The following is a 5,000-nucleotide window of genomic DNA, read 5'->3' as shown; positions in this document are numbered from 1 at the left end:
TCAGCGTTTCATGTCTCCGATCCCGTGCTCGTCTCGGCGTCTCTGTCTGACGGACGGCGTGCGTGTTGAGCTAAACTTAGAGGCTGACGTGAACACGTTGACCGACCCTTCACCCCTGACTTCACGTTGGACCAGAAATACTCACCAGGCAGTCACCAGGTGCGGGTGTATTTCTACCAGTGTGTGTGTGTGTGTGTGTGTGTGTGTGTGTGTGTCACCTGCAGGATGAAGGCCGCTGGAGAGGAGACTATTTTTAGGACGCTATCAGTGAGCCAAGGTTGACACAGTCATCAGCGTGCATGACTGACTTGTTCCATGCAGGCTGCAGAGACCGGCCTGAGGTGGATCAGAACTTAACATGTTAATAAATGAATAAAACCATCAGACCAGAATAATCTGCGAGCTCACTGATGAATATAAATCTGAATGTTTTACACACACGTTTGCATTTTGAATTAATCTTGTTGTTTATTTAACTTCTCAAAATTTAAAATAGAGAAAGAAACCGTGACAGATCTTCAGTCATAATTTAACTTAAAGCTGCCTCGGTGTCGGTGTGATCGTGACTTCAACACTCACGTGTAGGAGTTTGCCTGCATTTTTTTTTTTTTTTTAATATTGGGTGCCTTGAACTTCTGTTTTAATTTGGCAAAGCTCAAAATTCGTTTAATGCAACATCCCTGCTTGCATCAAGTTTGATTTAAAAAAAAAAATTCCCGGTGAATCTCAAGGACTCAAATCTATGAAAAAAAACAAAAACAAGATCACAGGAGCGAGCCTCTCTTCAAGCTCTCGTGATTTTATCCGCAGTCTGTGACCTTGAAATCCTTGAACCGACCTTGAGAAGCCGTTAGCTGTCGGAGCAGCACGTCTGGAGGTTGATGGTTCCCTCCCCTGCCTGCGGTGACTCAGCAGGTTGGGTATGGAGATGTGTTTGAACTCGCCTCGCTCGCCAGCAGTCTTTTAAGCTTCTGGCGTAACGTGGTGAAACCGAAGACGCGACGTCACGCTGCAGAGATCGCCGCTCCGTCGGCGTCGGAGTCATCGGATTGGAATTGTGAGGTTTTTTTTTACACAACCGTGATGATTCATCCAACGTGGTTCTGTGCAGCTTCGGTTGCGGTCATGTTTTGAAGGTTATCTACATCCTGGTGAGGTCAGCCATGTTTGTTTAGCCTTTTTTTTTTTCTTTTCGTTCTGCGTCAAGAGGAAGAAGATGATTTAAAAACAAACACTCCTCCTGGTTTGAGCTGCGTCACTGGATTAATTACAGCCGCATGTGAAGTGTTTGCTTTTACATCAGCGGTGCAGATGATTCAATAAGATTACACGAGAGCAATAAAAAGCATATTTTTATTTATAGGTCACCTTGAAAAGAGACGGAAAGGAGCGACAGGTCAGATTCGAACCCGCCTGCTTGAGGACCGGGGTCGGCGTGCATCGGGCGCTTTACCTGCGTCCCAAAATTTCGACACCATGATTTTTTTTTTATGAGCCGTTTTCATGACATTTGTAGAGAGCAGGTAACGAAGCTTTACCTCGACGCGTCTGTCTTTGAAGGTCTGCGCTCTCTGTAACCTGCTCGTGATCACTTTTATTGTCCGCTGCAGAGACGACCTGGAGGTTGTTTTTTTTTTTTAAATGAATCAGACTCAGAATCCTTTCAGCCCCGCAGACTCGAGTTTTTATTGCCAGTCAGTGGAACTTGAAAGCCTCTATTTTTTATTCACCTTGCTTATATTTCTATTAAATAAAAAAAAAACAGAATCTGAACGAGGCTCTGCGGCATTGAGAAGTACTTTACCTGTTCTCCGTTTGAAAGGAGAAATATCCACGCGCTAAAAGAAATGTGTCCGAGGCGGGGGCTCCACACTGCAGAGACCGTGAGGGAGCGAGGACTTCGATGTCTGAGGGGTCTGCAGGTCACCTTCTTTATCTTCAGTCTCCTTCTTCTTACCTTCGTCATCATCAAGCTGAACTCTGAATCACACACACATCCGTCCTCAGTGAGCCTTAGAATCCCAACTCAATAAGAGAGCTGGGTCTGGAAAGTTTTATGACTGTGTTCCTCCTTTACTCTTTAATCGGATTGAGATGGCTGTGAGGAGTCAACAGAGCTGTCAATCATGATGTCACATCCTGTCGAATTAAAAACAAGAATCAGAAAAACGAAACCGAGTGGCGTGAATCATCCCGATGAGAAGAAGCTACAACGGACAGACTTTCATTTTAACTTTTTAATAGTTTTTTTAACCCATCTGTTAACATGGAAGGGGGCGGGGCTTATGACATGTACAGCAGCCAGTCAGCAGGCGGAGCGCCAAATCTTTTGGCTTCACTGATTGGCGAGGTGAAATATAAGATCGTCGACGAGGTCACTCTCTAACGTGTCGCTCGCCGTCGCTGATCGGAGAAGCTCTTCTGCAGAGGAACCTTCAGATAACTCCAGTGATGTGAGGCAGGACGCCGATGACATCACTGAGCCCACCTTCACCTCCCCGCTTCAGAGTGTGTGTGTGTGTGTGTGTGTGTGTGTGTGTGTGTGTGTGTGTGTGTGTGTGACGACAGATGGCTCTCTCTCTCCGTCCTTTTTCACACTTTTCTTTCCTTTTCGTCATCACTCTTTTTCTCTCCAAGTTGTTTTTTTGTTCTGAGTGGACGCGGACATCGCACCGCGCGTCACCAACAGATTATCAAAGCAACAATAACCCGCCCACACACACACACACACACACACACACACACACCTCACAGCGTCCTGATGGATTCACGCCACACGGAGTCACAAACACAAAGTGTGAAAGGACGAACTTTAACTCGAGAACAGAGACAGAGACGACCTGTTCAGTCCTTCAGTGTGTGTGTGTGTGTGTGTGTGTGTGTGTGTGTGTGCTCAAGGGTTCCTCGGCAAAGCTCAGGAAGTGTTGGTGATAAAAACCCGACCTGACTCTCCCAACTGAGCCTCAGCCGACCCAAAACATGCTGCTTGTTTTAAAATGAGTTTATTCATGTTTTTGTTTGTACTTTGTTTGAATCATTCTTCTTCTTCTTCTTCTTGTATTTATGATCCAGATCTTCTCCAATATTTGGTGATCATTAAAATCAGTCTCCAATATTTGGTGATCATTAAAATCAGTCTCCAATATTTGGTGATCATTAAAATCAGTCTCCAATATTTGGTGATCATTAAAATCAGTCTCCAATATTTGGTGATTATTGAACTCAGTCTCAGCTCTTCGATTTCTCATTTTCACACCAAACCAAAAACTGCTTCTTCTCATCAATTTCCACCCAGTGCATGATGGGAAATAATCTCGACAGGAGTCCAGTTGAAGGGATGTCATTCTTTATTCTGCACATTTCAAGATTTTTGTCTTGTTTTTTTTTTTTTTAATGTTTTTTCTTTTTTTTATGTTTCTATCGTGAGTACTTTAAATGGAGCAGTGAAAATGTTTCATGTTTTTTTCATCAGTAAAGAGAAAACTCACTTTGACCCACATCATGTCTGCACTTTAAACATTTAGTCGGGTTAAAGGTTCAGACATTTCCCTGGTAGCATCTGAGCTCTTCTGGGTTCTTCTGGCATCGTCGGCTCCGCTGCTCAAAACCTCCTCATCTCATCCTGCATTCTTCTAAACCACCACCAGGGTCTAGACTCCTATGAGGGTCTAGACTCCCTATGAGGGTCTAGACTCCCTGTGAGGTCTCCTCATCGGCCTCGCTTCCCCTCTGAGTGCCCGACGAGTCTAATCAACAAAGACATTGCATATTGATCTTTTCCTAATTGTGAACTCTGAAGTCTCTCCTGATTGAAACGTGCTCATGATGGATTCATGTCAGGTCACAGTTTGGTCTTCAGCCTGCTCTTTTGTTTTACGTGCCTTCAGATAGCATTTGTTGTGACTTTGCACAGTACGAATAAAGATTGATTGAAAAAAAAAAAAAAAAAAACGTCTGAGTTCAGTGTCATGAAGATTGTCACTGCTGCACACCGAGGACGGGGTGCCAAATATCTACTGAAGGCATCAATGGTTTGTGTGAAGTTTTGGTACAATCCCAGGTGTGTGTGTGTGTGTGTGTGTGTGTGTGTGTGTGTGTGTTGGCTGCAGGGAGACAGTCGTGTCCCACTAATAAGGAGCCGGTCTGACAGCAGTCTGACATCCTCCTGACAGACAACGAGTCGGCTTTGTGCTGAGTTACTAGAATATTCCTGGCATCTCTCTGCTCGGGGTTAACTCCAGGGACACAGAGGCAACACTGGATCAATTTAGATTCTGCAGATTCCAGATTTCCTGCCTTCAAATTTGATACCCAGTCTGACAAACAAAATCCACTCAGTCAGTAGTCTTCATGTGAAATATTTTCTTTTTTATTGAACCTTCAGGGTCAGGTATGCGAGGCACACTGAATGCTTACCTTTCTGCAGGGTTTTCACACAGCAGCCGGCTTATATTGCTAGCCAGAAACCCAGCAGACAATGTAGCTGTAGAATTGAACCACACAGAAATCTACATTGTATGCCAGGTTCAGGACAGAGCAAAGGGTCTGTTCTTTGAGAAAATACTTCAGGCTTTGAATCGCTCTCTCCGAGGACGTTTACAGCGTCTGAGAGTTCGGCTTAAAGTAGTAAAACAAACATCCTAACATGCACGTACCTGCACTTAAAGTCAAAGAAAACTAAAGAGCAAAAATGTCTTTGAATATCTTCTGGGGAAAAAAAATCACGACTCTCAGAAATCCTCCTAAAACGGCTAATTTTACAAATTAGAAAAGTGTGACTCACGGCCCCCTAGTGGACATGGACGGTACTGCATGTGGACTCGTTGCTCTAATTGGTCACGTTTTCTTAAGTTTAGTTTTAGACTGTTCATAAAAAAATCGTGAAGACGGTGTGTGGGCGTGGCTTCTCATGCTTTGATTGGCACCTGCCTGACTCCGCCCACATCATAAGTCACGATATGCAGCTTTATATATTCGTCATCTGAGAAAGATACGTCATT

At 44.2% G+C, this 5,000-nt stretch overlaps 1 protein-coding gene across 1 annotated transcript in view; it reads right to left on the bottom strand.

The window, feature by feature from the left end:
* Positions 1–2,951: 2,951 nt before the first annotated feature.
* slc35a5 (solute carrier family 35 member A5) overlaps positions 2,952–5,000 on the bottom strand; it is a 102,830-nt gene continuing 100,781 nt past the window's right edge. The window contains exon 11 of the mRNA XM_079357570.1: positions 2,952–2,962. The gene's annotated coding sequence lies outside the window, so the exon portion shown is untranslated. The remainder of the gene's footprint in view (positions 2,963–5,000) is intronic.

Source organism: Symphodus melops, assembly GCF_947650265.1.
Source record: "Symphodus melops genome assembly, chromosome: 12".
Taxonomy (NCBI): Eukaryota; Metazoa; Chordata; class Actinopteri; order Labriformes; family Labridae; genus Symphodus; species Symphodus melops.
The sequence above is the reverse complement of the archived record's forward strand: the minus strand, read 5'-3'. Positions and strand labels throughout refer to the sequence as shown.